Source organism: Anas platyrhynchos, chromosome 5 (genome assembly GCF_047663525.1).
Source record: "Anas platyrhynchos isolate ZD024472 breed Pekin duck chromosome 5, IASCAAS_PekinDuck_T2T, whole genome shotgun sequence".
NCBI classification, from domain to species: domain Eukaryota; kingdom Metazoa; phylum Chordata; class Aves; order Anseriformes; family Anatidae; genus Anas; species Anas platyrhynchos.
In genome coordinates this window covers 55384686-55412237 of record NC_092591.1, presented here as the reverse complement: position 1 = coordinate 55412237, position 27552 = coordinate 55384686, and the positions used below count along the sequence as shown (strand labels likewise).

The 27552-nt window shown below is 37.4% G+C and overlaps 1 long non-coding RNA gene across 1 annotated transcript in view; it reads left to right on the top strand.

The window, feature by feature from the left end:
* Positions 1-27552, top strand: part of LOC101790603 (uncharacterized) — a 388896-nt gene that overhangs the window by 284128 nt on the left and 77216 nt on the right. Inside the window, exon 10 of the long non-coding RNA XR_011809805.1 lies at positions 16681-16771. This is a non-coding gene — a long non-coding RNA (uncharacterized lncRNA). The remainder of the gene's footprint in view (positions 1-16680; positions 16772-27552) is intronic.

Genomic DNA, 27552 nt, shown 5'->3' with positions numbered 1-27552 from the left:
ACAAAAAAGAAAACAACAACAACCAAAATGTGTCAGCAACACACTCTACCCGTCAACATACAACAGAGGCTTGGTCCTTCAAAGACCACAGTATCAATGTAAGACAAGGTACCGAAGCCCATGAGTAACAGACCCCATTTTGAACTTTTTTTTTGTTGTTCAGCTTTCAACTATTCTTTTTTTCTTTACTACCTCAGGATTTTATAGATTGGTGTCTGCTCTAATCGTTTCTTATCACTTTTTACGTCCTTCAGTCACCACTTAGCCATGTTTTCTACACTAACTTCTCTCAGTTCCCCTTTATAATTTAGTCCTCTTAGCTGTATATATTTTCATGGTGTTAGTGTTCTCCAGGTTAGTAGTGTTTTTCATGTATTGGGATAGAATGCTGGAATGTTCCAGACTCTAAAGTAAATTCTTTTTGAGTTGTTAAAAATGTTATTTGGCTTAGTTGCGCCTTCCATGCTTGCAGTCTTGCCCTCTCAAATTTTACAAATTACTACACAGGCTCCCTAAGCCAGGCACAATCATTACACTCTCCAAATTCTGAAATCATACAGCTCCCATTGAAAACTTAGTTTTTGAGAATTTTCTTAATTCTAGGCATCCTGAGTAAGAGCTAATAATGGCTTTATTGTATAAGCTATTGCATGAATCTCACCAGTCTTGTTGCCTAATAGCATCAATCCTGCAGATTTTTGGACTATGTTAGTAAGGATCAGATTTATGTGATGCTGAGCATAACTGTGGGTATCATAACAGTTGGGTATCATTTATTTTTTGGTTATTTTCTTTTTATGATGTTGATTCATATCTAAACTGTGAGTGTGTTGCTGATATGTTGGTTGGGTGGGGTTTTTTTTGGTTGGTTGGTTTGGTCTTTTTTTTTTTTTTTTCTTTTGTCTCTGTTTTCCTACAGAGACATTCTACCTATCTTTTCTCTTTCACTTTTACTTGCTTGGCAAACATATTTAGGGGATTTTAATTTTACCTGGAATGTTTAGGGTCCAATAATTATTATTGTAATTATTGTAATTATTGTAATTATAATTATATTAATAAAGCCACTCTGGTGTGTCCCAGTATACATTTCATCTTATTTGCAGTTGTTGACACTTATATACTTACGCGTATATATTATAAAATTGAAGTGGTGTTCTGGATAGTGCAAATGTTTGGTCTAAACAGGTATTTTATGCTGCAAAGAGAGTTCTCTGACAATATTTAAGAGAATGAATTCTACGCGATTCCTAATCCTAAAATAATATTACAACAGTATAAGTATATTTATAGCATTGCCAAAAACTTTTTTTAGAAACTTCAGATAATTCTGTGAATGTTTAGGGCTTCTTCTTACATATCTAGTACAGTGATTGATGTCTCTGTGAGTCATCATCTGTGCTGCCTTAGGAGAAATTCTAGATGGTAACAGTCCTGTCTAGTCAAATATCAAATAAAATCATGAGATCCTCCTCAAACATATTTTTCAAGAAATGGCTCAGACATCTGGTCTTTCCTCTACTGCTTTTCCCATATTTCATAAAGTAAAGGTAGTGTATATAATGAAAAACAAAACAACCAATTATCACCAGGTATTCCCATTTTTACAAGGCTCCCCATTTTCATTTGAAACTCTCATTAGAAATGTAGCAGACTTTTTCATGATTATTAACATCTCCAAGTTGTAGACATAGTCTCTGTGTAAAATAGATATAACTATTAAAAATACAGAAACAATATTTTATTACCTGAACATTAATAGAATGAGGTGCTTGGAAACTAAAGGAGCATTAGAGAAAATAGGACAATAATTTACCTGAAGGGGACTAGCATTTTAAAATTGTTTGAGTATTGACAGTAATAAATTCTGATAGCTTTTGAAAATTAGAGAGGATATCCTAAGTTACGAATAATTCTGTTACCATTTGACATTTCAAAACCCTTTTCTCCCACTGCAAGATATGCATATAATTTCCATGACAACCAATGGGAATTACTGTGTGCTGCCATGACACAGCAACATCTCATATGTCCAATGATGAAATGATATTTTACCTGAGCTGTAATTTAGGGTAGCATAAACTCTGATACACAATGAGAACACTACTAAACTTTTGAGAAAAACAGTCAGCTATATCCTAGACGCAAGGGAAAACTGTAAAGTCTACCTGCTGACAAAAATACACTTTTTGTTTAAAACCACATTTACTTTTCCCATTCCAACCACTTTTAATGTGTGTTATAGACTGATACTGACTTGCAACAGACGGAGCTTTGTGGTGTCTCCCACACAGCTACTGGAGGGCGAGGGAACCGGCCCCATATCATCCATACCATTAAACCATTTGTGTTTTGCCTAGCAGAGGTGGCTTATACCAAGTAGGACTCTCCCCAGAAATGCCCAGCACAGACTGAAGCCTATTCACACTGTGCAGGTTAGATGTGGTCATGCTGTTCGGGAAGTAGGGCACTTCAGCTCCTGGATGTGAACAGGTGAACCCAGAGCCAGAGAATAGTTCCTCTCCTGTTTCTTTAAACTGGTGAGACAGAGCCTGGAATTGTTCACCTGGCTTCAGATGGTGAATAAATTGCTGTAGAAGAGTTAAGAAAAAGAGAGGAACGTATATAGTAAACTATGCATCTTTGCGGACTGTGAATAATTGCAGCTTAACTGCATTTTCTTGATGCTTGTCTACTCTCTGGATTTGTGTTACTTCAATAAAATCTATCGTTTAGTCCTAGCAAGCATGTGATCTGTTTTGCATCACCTATATGCTGCATTGGCTTATGATAAGTATTTGCCACTGTAGTCAATACAATCTTATGTATTATAAATCAGATGGCATTTGTCTATAGCCTTAATATTTCCAGACTGATTGTACAGTATACGATTACAGTATCATTATTTTATCCAGGGCATTTTTACAGTTACTTTTTTTAGGCTTGCATATGTGGGTAGTGGCTAGGGGAAGTTGTATTTACTTGTGTGATGTACATGAATATTTTCACCAAGCCACTTACAAAACCACAGACTTCTCCATGTGCTGTTGTTTTATGTTGGTTAGGTAATATGCTGAAAATTAGTGATAAATCATTTCCAAATATGTTGCTGAAGTTGAAGTAACAGAATCAATTATTTCTACTAATTCTTTGAGAAAAAAAAAAAAAAAGGTTGTGTGTGTTTTTTCCTTTTTGTTTGTTTGTTTGTTGTTGTTGTTTTGTTTTGTTTTCCTTTCATGGTGATTAGTGAATTTCCATAGTCTTTTAACTTCTTTGGTACATCTTCAACATTTTGTTATTTACTTGTTTACTATCAGCCACTGTGCCCCACATTCTTAATTGTTTTTTTTTATTATTTTTTTATTTTTTCCAGTTCTACCAGGTTAAATCTACCAAGTGAAAAAGAAAAACAGGCATAATGTGAAACTATGTAAAAATCTCACATTTTTGTTTCAGGAAAAGTAGTTTGCCATTTCTGTGTGCCATTTTGCATATCTGCCACATAGACGCCTATAGTAAACCAAAACTGATGCATATTTATTGAAGTACTTGAACTTTCATGTATGCTACTGTATGGTATAGGTCCTTTGATAGTGATGTGACATGGAAATCATGCTATAATCATTTGAACAGGTAGACTGAAATTCTCTGTATGCTTAATCCATGAAGTTCCACATGAAGCTGATATGCAGTGAGTGAATCACTGTGAAAACTGGGTGTTCATAGGCTTTTTTGATGTTTTCTCATGAATGTTGCAGGGAAATTATAGAAACAGCGTTCTGCAGTTATATTTTCTATTGTGTTGTTTGGGAATTGTCACAACTGGCAGTAATAAAGTTGTTGACATTATCTGCCATTGAGCAGCAATACATAATGTTCCATAAGGCTTTCTAGAGCAACGGCTTAGGGTGTAGAAACAATTCTTTTTAGCTTGACAGTTATGGATTTGTAACAAAAATACCACCTTTTTATGGCTTATGCAAGTAAGTTTTCTAAATTCATATTGAAAAGAGCAAGAGAATGCATTCCATGGGCAAAACTAGACTTCATCTTATGGCTGTTGCCCTGGTGAAATATTTTCAGTAAATTACAGTCTTTATGCCGTCCTTGGATCTTCTGCAATCTCAGCTGCCACTGCTGTATAATATACATTGATTTCTGTTTGGTATTCAGACAGAGAGAAAGCTGTTTAATCATTCGGTTTCTGACTTGTTAATAAAAAATCTGTCTACTTTAATAAGTTTATTTTTGATAAAACTACAATCTCTGCCACAGTTTGACGTACTTTCTTATGTTTTTTAAAGTAACAAATGATGCTGAGGATGAGACAATAGCACTGTAATTTCTTCTTAGCAAGTGAATGCCTTCATGATTTGCAGTGCTGTTCAACATACAGAGAATTAGAGCCACTTGATCATTCTCCATAAGAACTGTAAATAAAGTTTTACAGTTGTCCCACATCAAGGGAAATGAGAGAAGAAAAACGCAAGAGAGACCTCTGCTCATTAAAAAAAAAAAAAAAAAAAAAAAAAAAAAGAGAGAGAGAAAAAAATCTAATAATGCAGAATGACATGCTTATTCTGAAATGTGAACATCTTTTATATCACTAACAGTTTTCCACTCCATCACATCTCATTGATATTCTGCTTCATTAAAGTCTCATGATAGAAAAGCCATTAATATGCAGAGGTAATTTTATATCAGATCGGGGGAGAAAAAAACAAGTCTAATAATATAATTACTGATGTTATATGATGGGAAATCACTAATATGATTAGAAGTGCCTGACAGATTATAGTAAGAGATTTGATAAAGTCCACCTGGGTTTGGAGGAGTCAGTTGATCCAAGCCCCAGGTACTGTAGGGAAAAGGAAATAGAGGAAGCAGCAGGGCTGGACTCCAATTAGTAGATAATAAACCAAACATAATTTATTTATTTATTTATTTTTAATGTGTCTGCAGCTGGTTTGCACCTTGTAGTAGAACACTTCTCTATGTTCTTTTCTATATTTCTATTTTCTTTTCTATGTAAAATATTCCTCCAATTTAGCGTTTGGTTCTGTAACAATGCGTATGTGACAATGCAAAGACACTGTCGGTAAGACAATGAATTACATTCTGAAAAACTCCAAAAGTTTTGAGCAACATTTGCTGTTCCATATTTCATTGACTGTAGCAGAAAATGTAGTCCACAGAGCCAGATAAATCCCCTTTTTCACTTCTAACAGTGTAAAGCTGAAAGACCTATGGTGAAATTTTGGGGCAGCAATGCATCCGACTAAAAGATGTTTAAGATAGAATACATTTAAGAGTTTTTTTCAGCGTGAAGGCATAAGAATTTTACCATTTGAGATGTTCAACATGCATCAGCTTACTCAATGGGCATGAATTCTTCAGGCATGTATAAGAATAATTTTTAGACAAAGCAGCTCAGAGTGTGTGAGCAGCTCAGAGTGTGTGAGCTAATAGCTCCCTAGAGGTACCTTGTGCACAGCTTCTATGTTGCATGATATACAATGGCTTGACTGAAAATGCAGAATTTTCTAGATTTTGTGAAGTCCCACAGGGGTCAATTTCTGCTGCTATTTTCATGTAGGTGACAAAATGGTTGCTTAGAAATTTTTTAACGTAGTTTATATTTATAGCTTAAAGAAGATGCTGTCTGACACTCTATAAACATATTTTGTGTTTCTCAGCTGGTTATTTATAACATAGTATGTTTGGCACTGTGGAAAGTTTGTTAAGCAGTTGTGATAAAAATCAATTAAAGGAGAACCAGGTTTCAGAGTATCCATTGATAACAGATAAGAGACAAGCATATTAGCAGGAGAGAAGACAAAACTGAAAAACAGAATAGTAGGACAGGAACAAACAAGATACTATTTTCTCTAAAAGGATGGTTATCCACATAGGAAAGCTCCACATTCATACTGATTTCAATTGTTTTCTTTGCATTATCAGAGCAGATTAAGAATAACATTTTTCAGAGCATTATCTTTATACCAACATGGTTCAATCCAAATAAGACATTATGATCTTTGACCCCTTCTGCCCAAACCCACTGATTCAGTGAGACATTCACAGGCCTGGCCTGATTACGTAGGCTACAAGATTTATATGTATATTTTTTTCTCAAGCAAGATTCAGAAAATGATGTATATTCCTTTCATTATTTCCCCTTTATGCATTTCAGTTGCTTCTTAGTGGTAAAGTAAATAGTGCATATCCATGGTGTTGGATCATTTCCTGCTGTTGCTAGTTATAAGTACAGTTCTTGGCATGGTCTTGTCTCCTGACAATAAGAAAACTCCCAGACAATTCCCAGTCTCAGTTTGAGGATTAGCATGAGCTAGGGACTAACAGGAATAGGTAATTTGACCACAACCTCTCTGTTTTGGAAAGAAAGAAAATTTAACTCTACACACAAGATCCATACATTGCCAGGTAGATCCTGGTCCATTTTTATTTACTAGTGCAGTTGAGGCAACACTAGCAGTAAGAATCTAATCAAGTGTAGAACAGCCTCACTTTTAATAAGCATCCAAAAGTCACGACTCAAAACTCATTGTCTTTTATGAAGATTGAATTTTTTTTTTTTTTTTTTTTTTAAGCCAAAGATTCCATAAGGTAGGTCTTTTGCGTTGTAACAGTCTGTGACTTTTTTTTCCCCATCTTGGTTCAAGTTTCTGGCACTGCAACAATGCAACCTTATAATTATGGGCCTACATATATTAATTATGGAGTAGCTACCAATTATGACATAATATGCATATGGAAAATAAAAAAAACAGTATTATACAAAAAATAAAAATAAAATTATCCAGAGAAGAGTTTTGGACATCTGTTTAAGAGATAAGTATCTTTTATAAAATCCTCTCCTCTATAGAGTATTTGCATGTGCTGTTCCACTTAAGCACCATTTGTGCTTCCTGCCTGCAAAGAGAGGATTTTAGACATCTGGTCAAAAAATCCTCTTTTATTACAGGCTTTTGAAATGTAAGAGAAATGGTGTATGCTACAGTCCTTTACATTTGCTTCACCCAATTGGTCTAGCTGTTTGCAGTTGTAGCAGGTAGGTAAAAAACACTAGATTTGCTCTTCCTTGGCCTCTCCTATTGCTATCATGTAGCTGTTGTTTAAATTCATAAGATGAAAAGTCTCTACTTGTGTTTTCCTTCTGCTAGTTCTGATTCCACTGTGTTGTGACTTGATCTCAGATAAGCGATTCTCTGGACTTAGTGGACATGACCCTGGTTTAACAAGCAAACCAAAAGTAAACCTGCCAAACTCAAGGTGTGAGAGAAAGGGTCATGGAGCCTCTGAGCTTTAAAATGGTTCTTCTTTCTTCTCACAGGTTACAGTTCGCATTTTAACTCTTTCAGGCTGATGGTTAGCAAAGGAAATGCCCCTTTACAGTTGGAAAACATAGTGTATCATGAACAAGCAAGGACCTGAAACTAAAAATAATAATTTGCATGCTAATCCTGGAAACCTCAGAGTTTATTTCCTCCCCAGACACAAACAGTTATAAGAAATCAGACCATCTAGGTAAACCTCTGCTGAGAAACCATGCCAATGAATGATTCCTAAAACACGTTTTTCCAAATATTGTACTGAGGAAATATGACATGACTGTGAAGAGCAATTACTTTGCTAAAAATTCATAGTTTATTCCACTGTGAGATATGTGCAAGAATTGTGGATTGTATCTTCACCTATGGACAGACTTTACATAGTGGAGATTAGGGGACAAGGAAAAAACAAATCCTTGATACAGCATTTTGAAATGCCTGACAGATTATGAAGTCATGCAAAGGTTTCCTATCTCTTCAATAAAACCTGAGGAAATGTGATTAATTCCTTTTGCTTCTCACAGAAGCGTGTATTCTAGAATTAATATCATCAGAGATATGTTTCCTTTCATCTTACTGCCATGAAACACTGCAAATAGCCTGGCTCCGTCTTCTTGAAGATCTCTTTACAGGTATTGGAAAGCTGGTGTTCAATCCCTCGGAAGTTGTCTTCCCTCCAGACTGAACAAGCCGTGTTTCTCTTTCTCCTCACAGAGCCAGTGCTCCAGCCTCCTGAGCATATTGTTGGCCCTCTGCTAAATTTGCTTTAGTTTCTTGATGTCTGTCATCAACTGGGAGTCCTAAAACTGGATATTCTAAACTACGCTGTTGTTGCAAGGGGTTATTTGTTTGCAGGACTTTTCATTTATCTTTGCTGAATTTCATGATGTTCCTGTGCGTCCACTTCTCCAGGATGGCTAGGTCCTTCTGAATGACCATCCTGCCTTCCCTGGCATTGAGAGCATTATTTGGGCCCCATTTATAGTCATCTGTAAACTTGCTGAGCTCCTTCCTCCACCTCTTTCTAGTCACTGGAAGAAATGAGTGAACATTGACAGAGGTGTTAAACAGGACAGATCCCATTGCAGTCTCCTGAGGTAATACTTTGGCACACTGTAGACCCCTGCCTGGTGGTCTACCACATCCAGGTAGAAAATGGCCATTAACTGCTTCCTGCTGAACCCAGCCAGCCAGCCAGTATTTTTAGTTACCTAGCTGTCCACCTATCCAGACCATAATGTCCTAACTGGAGTACAAAAACACAGCGGCAGACAGCGTTGAAACTCTTGCTAAAGTCAAGGTAAAAAACAGCTACAGCTTTCCCCCTGTCCACAAATCTAGGCATTTTATCATTGAGGGCAATCAAGTTGGTCAGGCATTTACCCTCGGCAAGCCCATGCTGACTGTTCCTGAGCACCTTCTTCTCCTCGAGGTGCCCGGGAATATGGCTCGAAAGGACTTGTTCCAACAATATGTTGCAGGTGTTCAACACCACCAACTCAGAAGTCCTTTATTACAACCAAAAATGAGATATATATCTGCTTAAAATATCTAGGTGTCATGGTTTTTATAGCATTTTATAGTAAAATATATCTATTATCCCTCTTTTTTTTTTTTTTTTTTTTTGATATTTCAATAATGCAGATGCTTAATGTATAATATTTTCTGGTCCAGTAGTCAGCAATAATGAAAGCCAGGTAACTGAACCAAGCATAATATGCTACTTGTCACTTTCAAAGCTTTCTAATTTTAGTGTCTGAGAATCTCATATACGGACTCTCAAATCAAACAAGCGGACGCCTTCCTGCTGGAGACAGGCTCAGAATTTCCATTGAAATCCTAAGGGTATTTATGGGAGTCCTATTTAGTGCTAGCTGGCTTCTGAGTGATATTTACCTAAGCTCTCCTTTTTTATTGATATTTTCCAGACTGCAAACATAACAGAAAATTCTGTCCATGTGACTCCAAGATATTGCAGGTGACTGTCAGCTTGATGCAGAAATTCACTCTGTCTCACTGCATCATAGTTTATGAAGTACAATGCGAATTCTTTGTCTTTGGGGCATGTCATTTCAATGTCCAGTTTTTGAAATTAATTTACACCATTGCAAGACAAAGAAAGTGGAAATTTTCCTGCTGTCATACCCAATAAGTATGAAAACTCAGTTTATGCCATTAAGGTCATGACCAAGTATCCTTACAGCCCAAATAATAAAGTTTAATAATCCTTCTCAAGAAAAGTCAACCAGACAGTAAATCCAGATGGTAATTTAGCACAATTTCAGGGATGGTCTAAGTTACAGAAGCTGGAATACTCCCTTGATGCAAGTCCTATGACATTACATTGCAATTTCATGGCACGTTCCTTCACCGCAATTTCCTTTTCTCAGGATGATCATTTCCCCCCACATGGGAGACAGTGAACTCTAGCATATGGATTTCCCAGTGTTTATTATTCTCCAGAGGGTAACCATGAATCATCACAAGTCCATAAAGAATCCAGCCCTTAGTGGCAGAGATTCAGTCTTCAGCATATGCTTCTGCACAGTTATTGATGGTGGATGCATGGTCTAATCTATACTTCTGAAGTAAGGCAGACAGGCTCAATGCTTTCTTTCTAAATCATATGTAAAGATATTTTTGGCATGCATCCATCCATATTCTGTCTGAAACGAGTTGAGGAAAGAAGCTGAATGTACTTTGGGAATTTTGTTTTGAGGAGATTTATACTTAATGGAGCTGTGGCTGCCAAAATTAATTTTTAAAATGTATGTTAAAAATAAAACCTATGTATCTCAGGTCTACATATAACTGTTTTCTGCAGAACATAACCTACTAGTATGTCCTGCCAGAATATATGATACACCAATTTTGCCTCTTCTGATGGGGTAAATTCATGTCTGCCATATATCCCTTATAAATATTAATTGGTATTACTCCAGGGATGAATTTGGCTGCCTAGTACAGGAACAAGACTGTTCATCTGGATGGATGTGCTTCCTTGAACGCTGGCCAATGCCTAATGTCTGAAAGGCAAAAGAAACTTTTCCTCATGAACTTGTTTAACAATATCATAGGTTCATGGGGAAAAAGAATGTATTTTCCTATGCCCATTAGTATTACTGATGACTTCTTCAGATGCAGAATAGAAGCATAAATTTTCAAATGAAAATACAAGGTGAAAGCACTTGTTCTGAGTTAAACCTTTTCTGAGAGATCAGCTGAGAAGAATTGGAGGCAACAGTGAGAGGCTGGGCCCCTATAAATTAGTTGGACTTGAGGTGAAAACACTTTGGGAACCAAAATATAGCCCTAAATGTCCTCTAAGGGCTTTCTGTGCACCCACAGCATTTCCTGCATAGAAAGGTAGTTTGTCTTTATCTTTATGCATGGCAAACTCATGGGCTGAGTTAATGAGAACTAAAGACTACTTATTAGAAGCTGCTTCTCAGAGTTTCATGCAAGTTCATACATATTAGCTAATTTAAACTATAATTTCAAGGGGTATCCAAACTTCATCATGTATCATTTTTTTCTGTGAATTTTATTTTTATACATATCTGATCAAAGAATGCTCATGAAATATTGTATTCAGAGATTAATGGCAAAATATAGTGAAATCAGTGAGTAACTTCCTTTAAGTAGAAAAATTGAATGATAATCATACATTCTGTAGTTTCGCAGAGGGCAAAGTATGAAGATACTGTTGAAAGCATTATATATTAACAGCAGCAGGTGACACAGACTCTCAGAGGTGCCAGAGCATGTCTTGGGGGAGGGAGGGCGGAAAGTATTACAGCATAGAAAACAGCTGTGTCAGGAAATCACACAGCAGATATAGGAGTCCATTTCCCAAAAGACAGAAATAAATAATAATATTATTAGATATTTTTGATGACAGATCTCTTTCTAATTTTCCAGTTTTTGAAAAATCAGGCTATTAAGATCAGCTGTTGTCTTTCGTCTCCAAGACTGTGCCCTCACCAAATTAAAATTAAAACCTAAAAACATTCAGGGAAGTGCAGGGAAAAAAAAAAAGAAAAGAACATATTATCATCATCCATTTTACTTATTTTCTGTCATCTGTATGATCTAAATATTATCTCAGCTGCTGAAGATATAGTTTTCTAAGCTCTAGCTAACTTTAAGCTCTCACATAACCCTTTAATTATTTCCAGAGAAAAAAAATGGCCAAAAATGACCTACATGCTGCTAATATGTCTATGTGCATTAGAAGATACAGCTAAATTAAGTTGCCAGTACATTATATAAAGCAATACTATTCCTTTAATTGATACTTATTTTAATAGTGTCTTATTTCTGATTCTGATACGGTCATTACTGGACTGACTCCAAGAAAGGACCATCCTGTGATAGGAATGGAATGGGCAGTTTTCTGGGTTATATGAGCCTGGGAATGGAGGAACAGCTCACCTTTGTTTCAAGAGACAAGTTATGACTGGTTGCAATACTTCGGTGGCTTCCCTAAGTCATTCACAGTGACCCAAGCCTGAACACAGAACCATGCCACAGCTGCTCTCCCTGTGCTTTTTTTTTTTTATTATTTATTAATATTTTTAATTTTTATTTATTTTTATTGTGTGTTCAAAATTACAATACAATCAAAAACACCTGTAGATAACAGCATCTGGTTTTCTACAATGCAGCACCCGTGGCTGTTTCTGATCTGAAAATAACTCTTCTCAGAACAGTGAAATAATAAGATTTAGAACAAAATGAGTAACAGGTTCCTTAGGAGCATGAGCTCAGGTGGGGAGCTACCACCTATCAGGGCTTCCAGCTGATTCTAATACTTTCTTCTCTCTAATTACAGCCTCTGTTACTAGCCTTCCCTTTCATTTCACCAGTCAGTCAAGCAGATCTTCCATCACCATGATACAACTATTGGAGGCAGCATTTTGGGTGGAGCTCATCAACATGCTATATATAGAAGCAAGCTCCATTAGCCTTACTTTGTTCATTAGTTATTTTTAGTGGTGTTTTTTTTTTTTAGAGAGAACTGGTCCAGCTTAAGGTATATTGGTGTTTTTGGACAGTTTGTTAAGCTTTAAGAAGAAATGAAGGCCTGAATGGTTTTATGCTGCTGGAGTACACTTAAGAAAATCAGATGGTGACATTATGTGCCTAGAATATGGATATGTCAAGAGAAGTGGATGTTCTCCTGCTTTCTATAGGTTCTTGTTTATTTTATTTTATTTTATTTTTTATTTGTTTTTTTTTTTTTGTGGCAATCTGCTTGCTGAAAGGAGTGGAAACAATTGTGCTAATCTTGAAAGAAGCCAAAAAAAAAAAAAAAAAAGGTTTGTTAGCAGTTACACTAATTTCTATGCGTTTTAGGCGGCAGTAGCAGCAGCTACTATTATGTTTTACTAGAATTTGGACAGGCAACCTCTGAAAAATAGGAGTGGGACTTGTAACTGTCATAGTTGAGGCTGTAGCATACTTTGAGTGTCTTGGCAATAGAGAGATGACAGTAACACAACACGTAATGATGGCTGGAAAGGATTTGTGTTCCTAGAATGTAGGGGACTAGGAAGATGTCCACACTTATGATTTGATAATGGAGGGAGATCCTGTATTTATGTCGACTTATGAGCATTTATTGTTGTTTTCATTGTGGTATTACTAGACCTTAGGACATACTCAGGCTTAAGAACATAGCAAAAGGTAATCTTTACTGCAAGACTTAATTCAGTGTAGCAGAGATGGAGTGTGTTGTTCTGGAGAATGCTGTGTGTTTTTTATGCTCGTGTCTCAAGTGAATGAGCTGTTTTACCGTACTGTAGCTTGTGAATCATAGAATATCCTGAGTTGGAAGGGACCCTTAAGGATCATCAAGTCCAACTCTTGACACCGCACAGGTCTACCCAAAAGTTCAGACCATGTGACTAAGTGCACAGTCCAATCTCTTCTTAAATTCAGACAGGCTCGGTGCAGTGACCACTTCCCTGGGGAGCCTGTTCCAGTGTGCAACCACCCTCTCTGTGAAGAACCCCCTCCTGATGTCAAGCCTAAATTTCCCCTGCCTCAGCTTAACCCCGTTCCCGCGGGTCTTGTCACTGGTGTTAATGGAGAAAAGGTCTCCTGCCTCTCGACACCCCCTTACGAGGAAGTTGTAGACTGCGATGAGGTCTCCCCTCAGCCTCCTCTTCTCCAGGCTGAACAGGCCCAGTGCCCTCAGCCGTTCCTCGTACGTCTTCCCCTCCAGGCCTTTCACCATCTTCGTAGCCCTCCTCTGGACACTCTCCAACAGTTTCATGTCCTTTTTATACTGTGGTGCCCAGAACTGCACACAGTAGTGTTTCATTTAAATGCTAACCTGCAGGAAAAGGAAGAAAATCCATTTTGCGCTGCAGTTTGACTATTTCATTCTTTCTACTGTGTGGACCCCATTACAAGACCCTTGTCAGGCAGGACAAATTTCCAATGTGCAATAACCTTCTGTCAGGGAAGATTACAAATATCCTATTTCTTGAAAGGGTCTTCTTCAAATTCTGTTTAAAATAAACAAAACAGTTGAAAGATTAGTATCTAAGTAGCTTTTTAGTTGATTTGCTTCCAATGTAAAGATTGACGACCAAGGTGACCATTCTGCAAGGGCAACAAAATTTTGTATTGTTCCCCTTGATGTGTGAAATGCATGCAGAGTTATTTGAAAAGTACAAGTTGATTAGTAAAAGAAAGCTTGCAGTAATTGTAGTGAAATCAAAAAAGGAACTAAGGAAGAGCATTGAAAAGAATACATTTAATTGTATGTAATTACTTGACGTATATTTCAATCAGAGGAAGAAAGAGAAAGGAGCATGCTAAATGGTGTTGGTATGGCAATTACACTGAGATGATTTTCCCAAATGACTGAACTTGGTGTGAATTTTGAATTAAAAAAATAATAATAATGTCAGTTGTTTCTAGCTGCTTTTAAAAATGGTTATAACTTTCTTCACTGTGATTAGTCAAAACGCTCTACCCTGTCCTTCACATATATTTGCATGTTTGATAAAGTTCACTTTCTTTTCTGGTAATATTCTACATAATTTGCTTGCAGAGTAGAAGTCCAACAGAACTTGAAACATCACAAGTAAAAAGCTTTGAGCCATATGATGCTGCAGCCATTTAAACATGCAAGTGCTCTAAAACTGAGCTGCTCAGTTGAATCAATTTTTGACATACCAAGTTTGATATCTTTGAATGAATTACAGTTTAGTTTAAAGTAAGGATATGTGTATTGCAGAGGAAAATGGAAGCAGTCTGTGAGCAGGGATTCTGGTGTGAATTCAAATGTTCTTGTCTCTGTACAAGTAATCACAGTTGACTGTGCTAAATCATTAATAAATTGAAGGTCACATCCTATCCATCACTTTAATCTGTTTCCCATGGGTAGTAAAGTTTATAAATAGAACAACTTATTCCATCTCTAATCACTTTTATACTGGAGAAGTTCATGCAAATGTTTTCCTTTTTGGGCTTAGGGTTAATGCAGGAAGATCATGTTACTGGTGACAAGCAAATGAGTGTACTGGTACAACTGGGGTGAAGTGGGGGATTAAGGTGTTCTGAAAAGTTGAGTGATTTTTCTTGTTCTCCTGGCATCATTTGCTAAGCACGTCTTATGTTTTTAAGGTGGTCAAAAAAATGCACAGTATTAATACCCAGAGATGGTGAAATCTGAATGTAGATGAGTTCTCTAAGTATGAATCTTGATGTGTGCACCATCAGGAGATGCCACTGAGGACCACAGATGGCTATTTTGACTGGAACACTTGTAATTTACAATGCTCTTTTGTGCCTCTGAACTGCTTTTAATCCAGAAAATAAGTCTCGGACTTGTACTGAAGTTGCATTCTGAAGGATATATTTACATTCTGTTCTGAGAGTTTCTCAGACCTGACTCTGGATAGCACTGTAGCAGCAGCAATGTAGAGTTCAAAATACTGGTGAACTTATTAGCTGCCTTATGCTGAGCTACCATTGTTGCAGATTCACAGAATGGTTTGGGTTGGAAGAGACCTAAAAGATGAATGTAATTCCTCCCTCCCCCCTGCCATGGGCAGGAACACCTCCCACCAGACCAGGATCCTCAAAGCTTCATCCAGCCTGGCCTTGAACAATTTGAGTGATGAGGCATCCACAGCTTCTGGGAAACCTGTTCCAATGCCTCAGTGCCCTCTGAGTAAAGAACTTCTTCATGATGTGTAACCTAAACCTACTCTCTTTTGGTTTAAAGCTATTCCTCCTTGTCCTATCACTACTCTCCCTGGGGAGTTCCTCCCCACCTTTCCTGTAGACCCCTGTTTAGGTACTGAGAGGCTGCTGTAAGGTCTACCCACAGCCTTCTCTTCCCCCAGGCTGAACAACCTCAACTCTCTAATCCTGTCCTTGTAGGAGAGGGGCTCCAGCCCCTTGGTCACCTTTTTAGCCCTTCTCTGGACTTGTTCTAATAAGCCCATGTCCTTCTTGTGCTGGGTGCCCCAGAGCTGAACAGTGTGCTCCAGGTGGGGTCTCACAAGCAGTAAGACCTTGAAATCATTTTCTCTGAGCAGTAAGCAGTTCAAGTTTGCTCACACAGCAGCAGTGCTGCTCACCACAGCTGAAATACATTCTCAATTCTGGGTGCTTGTAATTCTAGCCTAAATTCTAAACCAAGTGCAAGCGTGAGACTGTGATGCCTGTCCTGGCTTGTGCAGGTCGAAAGGTTAGATGACTAAGTCTAATTCTGCTGTGGCCTAGATGGCCCCCACTGTTTCCCCCACCTTTTAGGCACATGTGTTCCCAAGAAGGTCCACTGTGAGGAGTTGTTTTCTGTCAGCGGACAAATCATGGCTCACAGTAAAAGCTGTTGACTTACTGGGGATATGTTTTCTTCTTTCTGCACCAAAAGAGCTTAGTGAGCTTTTAAGAGAATTGAAGAGTTTCTTTCTCTATGGCTCTGCTAAACAGATCAACCACAGTTGATGCCATGAGAAAGCATTTTGAGATTCTCCCGGCTAGAAGATAGCTGTTGTCCCCTGCCTCCTCTCCTGATGGGTTTCTGCAGCATACCGTGGTCTGTATAAGTATACATTTGTCAGAATGTGGACAGGTATTCTAGGTAGAAGTGCACATATTTCATATTTGCTTGCTGAGGAGTGCTGTGGAAACTTCCAAACCTTCATATATATGAATGTGTGTTTTTCCTTGCATTAGCTAACTTGGCAAATATTCCAGTTAACCAAAACCATAAGGGGAAATGGAAAACATGACCTAATGTTTTATTTCCATGTTGATGCATTATAATGATTCCCTTAAAATGTCTTGTCTTATTCTTCAGGGAACCCTTATCTCATCTGCATATGGTGTTCACAAAGGGCCTGCTGGAAGATCCAAGTCCAGTCTGCACTCATGAAGCACCTGCTCTGCAGGTAAGTTTTCAAGATAAATGTTTCTTTCAGAGGTCCTGCAAGATACAGATCTAGAGAGAAAACCGAAAATATCAAACACACTGCAGTGTCATAAAGTATGTTTCTCATCTTCTCTAAGGATGAAACATCTCAGTAATAAAATGCTAAATGTTGGTAGATGTCAGCTTTGTATGGAAATTGTATGGACTAGGATGTCAATTCCTGCATTTATTCAAAAGGAACCTGCATGATGTTTCCATAACGTGATGTCTAGCTCACATGTGCTGTGGGGGTAGCAGTGACCTTCTTTCTGCTCTGGATTGCTAGTCTGGCTACAGTGGAAGGGCTTAGAGAGAGGGTTGCAAGCAAGGGGAGCGCTGCGGCATGTAGCCCTGTGGGAGTGCACGCTTGCTAACAGGATCCTCCGCTCTCATGTGATGTTCTTCCTGTTCCACAGCAAGGCAGACTTCATGTGGGGATCTGAAGGGTGGAAGACAGCAGTGTAAAAAGTCAGTGCAAAACATGAGCCTTCAGTAATTAATAGGAATTTGGAATGGGCACCTCATCAAGGTGATTTTTTTTTTTTTTTTTTAACCTTATAGGTAGTATAGGCCTGTAGTTTTTATGTAAAGTGGATCTGTTGTCCTTATTAAGGACAAAGGGGTGAAAAAGAAAGCTTAAGAAACTGAGTCAGGTGTTTCTCTCCAATTCCTTGGTGAAATTACATCTGCCCTGAGGTAACAGGCTCAACTGTCAAGATTTTATTGAAATAATAAACAAGAAAGCAAGAGTTAAATGTCCATGTCAGTAAATCACTGCAGGCTGATAAAGAACAGATCAAATCAACTTCCTATCACAGTATCAGTAGCTTGCCTAATTCAAATTGCTACTGTAAAAAAAACTCTACATGAAATCAGATGAAAATATTTTATTTCTATGAGAGTGTAGTCCTTTCTTAACCTTAGATAAAAAAAATGGAAGAAGCAATTGTTTTGCTTCTAACCAGGACTCTTATCGATAATCACCAGAAATGGGACATGATTTCTGCTGGTTAAAAAAAAAAAAAAGAGCAAGTCGTTATCCAGGATTGATGGTTAACTTCGTCATTTAGTCATTTAGATGTATAAGAGGAGCTAAATGACTTTTTTTTTTTGTTTTACAGTTTGTACTTTATATTTCATTATTATTTGTTTTGTTTTCAAATCTATTATTTGCATTTATCTTGTAATACATAATCTTTCTAAGATGAGAAAGATGAGTAATCACTGGTCATTATCAGGTTCTCATTTTCTCACCTTCGCTCTGGGGACTTCTACTAAGGAGAGGACAAACTGGGGAATTTCTTCTGGAATATGTTGATGCTTGCATTTTCCAGTGAAGTTATGCTTACAGTGTTCAACTGCTTGGATTCACCTCTGTATGTTCTCATAAAGCTTCCAACTGTCAAAGCATTCTGGAGAAAGGTTACAAATAGAGCTTTGGTTTCTGTACAGCTGGAACCAAACAATGGAGATGTGATGGAACTTTGGGTTCTGTGGGTATCTCCTGACAAGGGATGGCTGATTTGATGTAAGGAGCTGATCAGATGGAAATAATCAGCGAACCAAATATTATACTTTGCAGTGTGTGTACAGTTGCCTTGGTAGCTTTCAAAAGAGCATATTTATCCTTGTAGTTAGGGATTTTAAGAAGTTCGCCTTGTTCTTGTGCCTCAAAAACTATCTTCATTCTTTAAGCCCAAGACATGTTCATACTTTTTAGATATAGTAAAATAAAAAAGGGTTTGATTTTCTTTTTTTGTTGTTGTTGTGGATGTCAGGTCTTCGGCCATTATATCTGTCATTGTCTGTACACTTGAGTTATATACTGTTGTAATTGGTCTCCAACTTAAAAATAACCAAGTTTTAAAATAAAAAAAATTATGTGAGGAGAGAATACTGGTACCTTTCTGGGGGAAGAATTGAGCTTGGAAGTGAACTTGGAGCTGTCCCTCACCGTCTTAGAAACTGATCAGCCTGTCCATCCTCAATCATGACTGACTTCAGTGCTGGGCAGGAGCTAACAAGGAGCTAATTCTAAATGGCAATTATTGAAGAACCAGTCAAAAAGAATAATCTGTGTTTATATGTTAAAATTTCTACCGCAATGAGTTTCTTTTGCTATAATACTATTGAAGTTTTCTGAGACCTCTAATGTAAACTTATTTCAGTATGGAACTGTAGCTGTGTTCTAGTCCTGTTCTGTTTGGCAACTTTTGCTCCCTGCTATACCTATGTCAAAACAGGTTCATTGGTGAAATTTGCTTTTATGTTTTTGTTTTGTTTTTTCTTCAGAAAAAACACCTGATGTATTTCTTTAAGATTTATTACAGATCAACATTTAACTGCTAGTTTTCACGTGGTCAAATAAAACATAACTAAGCTCCTGGAAAAATGGACAGGTATTAAAAAAAAAAAAAGGGAAAGCAAGTTTAGGTCTTCAACAATAAATTACCTTCTGTGCTGCTTGTCTGTAGCCTTTTTTTATTTCACTCTAATGGAACAACGTGCTTAAGTGGGGACACATTCGACACATTCTCTAGTACTGTGTAATTGGGTTGTACGTGACTTCATCAGGATACATGCAGAAGTGGGTTTAAATCAAAGAGTCAGGGAGCAAGTGAGAAGATAACTCTTCATATCCCAGCAGCCTAGTGCTGGGAAGCTTGTAATAGAATTTCTGGACAGATTTTATAGATGCCAGAGGTTTAGGTATTTTGGATACACTTCAGCCCAGCAGAGCCTCCTTGGCATGTTCTCTGTTGCTGTAGCAGTGTTAAATTTTATGACAAGTGAAACGAGATACTAGAGGAGTGGTATCCTAACACCTGAAACAAGATACGATGGTGATGGTGTCCTGCCATCTGAAACAAGATGCTACAGCGGTGATGTCCTGATATAGACTGTGAAACCTCCACTGCTTTGTTTTAGCAGCAGCATTTCCAAGTGAAAGACATCTCTCCCCCACACACTATTTCCTATATCATCGGGTCAGTTATGATACTGAAAATGGCATTAGAGGATGTATGATTTGAAGGTCTCTTTTGCTCTAGGTGGCAGGGGTCAGCTCAGCTGCTGGTCACTTTTGGTCTGTGTAATGTTATAAAGAATTTAAGTTTGTAGTAGCAAGCTACCACCTTGATTACTAATCTGACTCCTACTTTTCAGTTTTTCTTTTTATTACTTGGAGATCAGCTGTTGAACTGTGGGGGCATTCAACTTCCAGAGCCCTGGGAAGGCATACTATTAGTGAAAGTTCAGCAATTATACTTTATCATGAGACCTGGAGTAGTTTCTCTGTGGTGATTATCTTAAGAAGGTGCTCACTAGGGGACCCGTGTCTTCTTCCTTACAGACTTCTGATATTTGATAACAGTGCCAAAAAAAAATAATCCACAGGTTCACTGTATGTGCACAGATTTGTTGAACAGCTGCTAATGGGATCCTGTTAGAATTGCTTTTCCTTCTGTCTATAATCAGCAGAATTCCTCTGCCTCAGTATTTTGGGTGAGTCAATCCACTCTGAGCACCCACTTTACTTCCTATCTTCGCTAGGGATTATGTTCTTAGCGGCACATCACCAAGAGAATGGCTACCACAAACCTACTATCAAGCTTGCCCTTTCTTCCTTTCCTACTTCTTCCCCTTTTCCCTTGGTCCATAAAGGGTTTTAGCCCTGACCGTATTTCTATTTGGTTCATGTTCTAACAAGTCCCGTGTTAGTTGTGAGGTGGTAGTACTGAAGCTGTTGACCATGTCATTATTATATGATCCCTTGACATTCCTCAACTATCTGAGAAGGTAGAAGCCATGATTTTTTTTTTTTATGCATTGTGAGGTAAACTGCAAAATCACTTTCAGGAATGAAGGCAAAGCCTTCAAGTAATTCCATTCCTTTAGAGGCAGAGAGAAAAATGTAGGTGGCATTGACTGAAATCCAGTTGAGATAATTTTGCAAGACTGCTTCTAGGGAAGAAGCAAGAGTTCAGCCCCCCAAATGGATTGAAAGCAGACTGTCTGCAAGCCACTGTTGAACCTGGAGAAAAGATCTGGGTGCTTGTTAAGCTATTGAAGGCTCAATTTGACAGCTGTGCTTCATGAATATAAAAATATGTAAAGCAAGAGGTCTCTTGAGAAATGGGTACTTGACTGTTCATTGGTTCTTTCTAGTGACATTTTAGTGCCAAGGATGCTTGATATGAGATGAGGCTAGGGATATAAAAAGGAGGAGAGGATTAATTGCACACTGTGAATGAGGAAGGATAGTGGTGTTCTAAAGTAATTTCTGGTTGGCTGTTAGGGTGCAGAGGTTTTGATTTTCCTACCTTGGATGTATTTCAGGACGGTGATAGCACTTAAATGTTCTCAACTTGGAAACCAGAACTATGGCCAATCTAGTTGCTAGTTGTTAGTCTATTGAGTCTCTTTTATCAGGTTAGTTTTAATATAAGTTCCAGGCCTTGATCTTTTATCCCTATGAGGAGTTGGTGGTTCTATTAAATTGAAATCAATTTCATAATATGATCTTTTATAGCTTTTTTTTCCTTAACATAAGATGCCTTTGGTTCTTTTAGTCCCTCTGTGGAACAAATGAGGATAGTTCTTTTTTAAATAACTAAGGTCTGAGGCTCTAATACCTGTCCTTCTTCTGTTGGACTCAATTACTTTCATACTTATTTTTACATTCTCTTTTCATGGACAGGCACTGATGTCATAAAGTGTGTCCCCCCTTTTAAGATTCTCATCAGTGAGGAATTATATTAAAGTAATGAGGCAGAAATTAGCTGGGATTAAAGAGTTATAAAAAGGGAAATTGCCAAAAATGAGGAGGTTTTCTATGAGCACAAGTATCTAAATACAGTCTTCATAGAATAACAATAAAATATGATCTAGTGATAATAAATCTGTAAAAGGAAATGGTATTTGGATATATTTCCCATTTTCTTACTGTGATAGAGGAAATTGCAAGAAATTCATCGCTGTCATCACAAAGTCATTCCTTCTGTTTATGATTGCTCTGCTTAGTGCTACTAAAAATTAAAATTGGTTTACTGAAAAAAACTGCTATGAACTAGTCAGAGCTCGCTCATCTCCTAAACAACATTATTACATATCCTGAACCTCAGGAATGAATATAGGAAGGTGAGGGGGAACAGGTAGGCCAGTGACAGCATCTGCTGAATGTCTGCTCCATCTCCCCATTTTCACGTGGAAATAATACATGACAGTGTTTCTTGCACGTTCCCTTCCCTTGTAAATGATTCCAATAACCACAGTGGTATCAACCTAGCATCAAAGCACAGGGGAAGTCTTCATAAGGACGAGCTTTGTGGATATTTAAAATGGGGGCAAGCTCTGTCTCTTCTTTGATAGAAGCGGCAAGGAGATGTTTATCCAGCTGCTCTTCATCTTGTTCAAATTGTATTGCAAGAAGAGCTTGACAAATACCTCAGAATTCAGCTACTAAAATACCCACCTTGTGCTGTGAGTAGTCATACTTCTACCTTTCTTGTGTTACCTGTAAGAGACTCTTGCCTTGCTGCATATTGCAGGCACAAACACTTATCAGAATAGGTTGTCTTCATTTGGTAATATTACATTTTCTTATGTGAACATCTTGGAATAGCTGTTTATCTTCTGTTAATGAAACAAAAACATAACAACATAACCGATCTGCCTGATCACAATTGTCTTTCAAAGAAGAAAGGGTGTATTTTTAAGCTTTCAAACAAATCAAGAAATATTAAAGTTGAAGACAACTCTGAATTTTGGCTTTATGACATGTTTCTATATCCATGACCTATAAACTGTATGCATACCTGGTTATAGCTCTGGTCCTCTGATACGCATCTACACCACAAGATGTGACCAGGAGATTCGCTGTGCTGTCTGCTGTCCATTGAAATTAAACATGGGTGCTCAGAGAGCAGAGGAGGGAGCTTCGATGAAGTCTTGTAGATCACCTGAAGGAGATGATTGAGATGATGCCTGCAGGTCACCTTGTGAGTGAACATATGAAACGGACTAGAATTTCATGGGAGCCTCATTATATTAGGGCTATAGGCCAAATAAAGAAGTTCAATCATATGAATATACATGACGATGGAATGGTTCACAATCCTTGGTTTTTAAATGACCAAAGAGGCATTGAAGAGGACTGAAGAGTAAGAAGAGTAATGGGTTTTCTATAACATGATTAAATTTATGTGTGTAAGTTAGGCAGTATACTGGATAGCTACAAATGCGTGCAGTGCATTCCTCACCTAGTAAATTTTACACAAACTCTGCCCAGTATTTCCTGAAAGCACTTAATTCAGTCACATCAAAGCCTTGTTTTCCCATAATGCTATTCCTGCTTTTCATCAGGGACTATCATGGTGACAAATTAGAACTTTAATTTTTTTTTTCTTTATGTTAAATTATTGTCCCAGAAAATCTCTGCTCTTTCTTATAATGCAAAATATTTTTATTCCCATCACAATAAGAAAAAAGTGGAATATCTTGCTCAAGTTACAAAACAGGTGAGGGTAAATTATTAAATAGAAAAAAAGTATATATTTCAATAGAGACAGGAAATGGAAGACTTTGGACCAAACATTAACTATCTAGTGGAAATAATCTGCCAGCCACAGTTGCAGTAGTTACTGTTACCCTGTTATAGCCAATTTATGGAAGAAATGCAGTCATGCTCACAGTGCTACATGTGAGTAGGGCCAGTGGTTAAACAGAATGGCTTACAGATATATTAATGGACGTGTTCAGAACAGGGATGTTTTTCTGAATGTATTGAAATACAGTATATTTTATTTCATTCTCCCAAACTGTTAAAATATGCTGTTGCAGCATAAGTAGCGGTGGTACATCTGTATCATTTTTGTTGAGTAGAGTTTTGCATTAATATAACAAAGGAAAAACCTTTCTTTTGATTACTATTAAACCTGGTTCACTGTTCAAGAACAATTTCCGATGTGGTTGTATTAAGACCGATGTAGTTACCTGTGCACAAACTCTAAAGTTTATGTGTGAGAATGCAGCCATAGTCCTGTGTTGTTTTTGTTTTTGTTTTCCAGAGATATTCAGTCCTAATGTACCTGTATATATGTGTACACACTCACCTGTGCCTGCACCCTCACAGAGAATTTGCACTATGTATGCACATGCATTCGCCTACACATCCTTATAAGACACAAATAAATATGTAGACATTATTTAATTTTTTTTTAATATGAATCTCTCTATATGTACCTGAATATATGCAGGCTGTATATGTGAATCTACGGCATACATGCATTTATTCCAACACATATTTGACAGAATAGTTAGGACTCTCTAAAATAGACATTTGTGCTGAGTTGTGAAGGAGACTGTTGCACTCATTCAGGGAAAGCCTTCTCAATTTCACTATTTGCACTGCCATATTTCCATGCTTTATTTTTATTTATTTATTTATTGATTTATTGATAACTTGATAAGTGGAAGAAATTAAGTTCCTGATGTCGTGTGATATACCCATGCCCTCCTATCACAGGGAATTAGCATGTAAAGAGAAATACATGTGGAAGAAACAGCCTTTCTGCCCCAAAGAGATGATAAAGGGGTGATAACGAAGCTTGAGCAGCTCCTCCCTTGGCGATGTTTATCAGTGGGAGCAAGGGGGAGCTAAATGGTGGATCCTGAGGGTAGTTGCAGGTGGGAGTTAGCCTCACAAATGAGATGAGACGTTAAAGGACCTGATGTGAAGAACTAGGAATGATGTGTCCAGGGAAGATAGTGCTGAATGCAATCTTAACTGTGCACTTAACCTACATTTCTTCAGGGTTAAAAACATCTGTTGTGAGTTTTATATATATATATTATTATTATTATTTAATCTTGCTTCATAAAAAATCTGCTTCAGATTAGACAGGAAAATAGTACACATCCTTCAGATGAGTAATTCTTACAGCTCCATGGTGGACCGCTTTTTCAGACTCCACAATGCTAATGCTAACATGGTTCACTTCCTCTGTGTAATGATGTCTGATTTACAGATTCATAACACAGTGAAATAATTGTTCTAGTGATCAGCAGCGGATAGAAAATCCCCTTGGCATGCAGCAAGATAACGGGGAAAGCACACAAAATCAAATGCAAGCTGAAACAGCTTGTAGTAATTGCGATATCTGTACCTTTAAAAACAGCAGTTGTAGTTGAAGAACACAAGCAGGAAGTCTGTAGGTAGAAATAATATGATTTATTAAGACTTTATATTATGTGAACAAGCATAATCACAAAATGCATGTGCCAATATATGTAGATAGATTAATTTTAAAACTAAGTAAAATGATTTCTGAAAGCAAAAAGTGAAAAGCGACACTTTTATTATATTGACTGGCATTTAATTATTTAAATGCTTAATGTGCATTTTGCTTTCGGATAATTAGTTGTCATTTTCCAAAAGCAATTACATTTTAAATGTTACCACAGTTTTTCAAAGGGAAACAGACTTTTCTTCTTGTGCTTGAATTGGTATTCAGATCCAAGACTTGCACAAAATGCGTTTTCCTCAGAGGGATATGTATGACAAACAGTGGTAATACATGGACAGGGTTTATCTCTCTCTGAAAAAAAAAAAAAAGTGAACGCATTGTTTTTCCTATACCTGTGGAACTTCCCTCTCTGTTATATGGAAGCAAATGGGTTTGCTTCAGTTCTTGTTCAGCAGTTTCCCCCATGTGGCTTGAACTTGTGTCTGTCTGCCAATTATGTATTTACTTAAATCATTCTACTTTCATCCTGTTTTTGTTTCTAGAGAAGACTACTCTTCAGTGCAGGTAACAGTTCAGCTAGAAGTTCTGACCATTAATGAGGGAAGTCAAAGCTATCATAGCAAAATTTAGATAATGACACATATTTTTGCTGTGTAGAACACCTTGTAGGATAGCTCCTGTACTGTATGCAGGCCAAGTCAAAACACAGGTGAGCTGTTGACCCATTTATAAGTGCAGGTAAATTTCCGAGAATTCGCTCATAATAGCCTTGGAAAGGAGCAAAGATGAAAGAGCACCACAAGCTTTGCGTTCCAATGCTTTCCCTTTCTGCAGAAGTAACTAAACCATGACTGCCCACTGAAGAGGGCTTGGTGTACTGGTAGCAAGGCAGTGTAGAGTGTTCAAATGCACCCAGCTCCCAGGAATAGGAAAATGCAAAATCAGGGCTGCTGCACATGCAAATGCAGCATTCAATCTATTGTCTCACCAAGTAATGTATGGGAACTGTTGTCCATTTGTGACATCTTTCCTGAAGTCTCGTAAGTTTTTCTATACCAAAGTGGGATGAAATGAAGACTTTTCTAAGCTGTGTGTGAAATGAGGAGAGAATACCTTCCAGTAAAGATGTTCACCTGCAATGTCAGACACCCAAGTCAAAGCCACATTCAAATTGGAGTTGAATTTGGCTTTTTTTTTCTGCTTTTATCTATCCACCTGGAGTTTTTCCATTTACTGCAAATTGATATTCACTGGGCCAGAGAGCGCAAGTGTGATTGATAAGAGCATATATATATATGTAAGTGTAATATGAACGTTCAGTTCCTGCATTCTTAAGGCTCAGAAGATTTCAGGATGGTCCTCATAATCATATGTATTTTAGAGTATTTTAAGAAAGCAGTAGTTAAATATGAAGGGGGTCTGTCTATCATATTCTTTTTGCTTATCACAGATATGGAGCTGAGGGCAGTAGCTTTTACATGTCCTGCTGTGCCACAGAACAGAACGTGGAAGTTTGCAAGTTAAGATTGTTTTGGTTTTGATGAATAGACTACACAACAAAATTGAGCGAGGCTTCTGCTGGCTGTTATATTACCAGACAAAATGCAGTGACATTCTTCATGTCCAGATTTCTTAAGACTTAGTGTTTCTTTCTCATTGGAAAGGTGACAGCATTAGCACGGTACACAATTGGCAAAGTGCTGAAGGATGAATGTCTGTTTTGTTACCCCTAGATCTTCCTTGGAAATATGTTCCCTAAGGACGTGGTTATACAGTTGAATGTGTTTTGGGCAGAGTGCGGGGCTTCCTTCAAGAGCGTATGTCTCAAATCTAAAATGAAACTTCATGCTTAGACTTTGTAGCAAGACTGTTGTCCTCTCCTTTTTTCTTATGACATCTGTAAGGGAATATTACAGGAAAGCAGGGAAACATCTAAACTGTTCTTAATTGCTATTTATACTATCTCAGCAATGATGATTTTAGCTATATTCCCACTTTATAAATGACATATGTAATTGGGTTAAACAGAATCACACACAACATTTGTTGGTCAATTACCTCTTAAATTATGTATGCTTTCTTAATTTGGAAATGCAATTTTTCTTCCACACATAAAGCTCTTTTCTAAATATGTATTTAGTATATCTGAAATGATTACTTGTATTTGTACACAGAAGCTAAATTGAATAGAGTTTTTCTATTATGTGTATACATTTCTACAACCAGGAAGACACCTTTATTTCTGTATGTATGGGGTGTTCTCTGAATAATGGATAGATAAATCAATGTGTGTGTAAGTCTTAGACAAGGAAAATCTGAAAACCAAACGTGTTCGGTCAATATACTCATATTTATTAAAGTTAATATTATCCTAAGGCTCAATTATTTACTAGAATTCCAGTAAGAATGTTTGTCTAGGTAAATGCATTCTTGCGTGACACCCTTAAATACATGTAACATGAAATCTTGTTTTACAAAAATAATTGATCTCCACCATGAACAGTAACTAAAAATG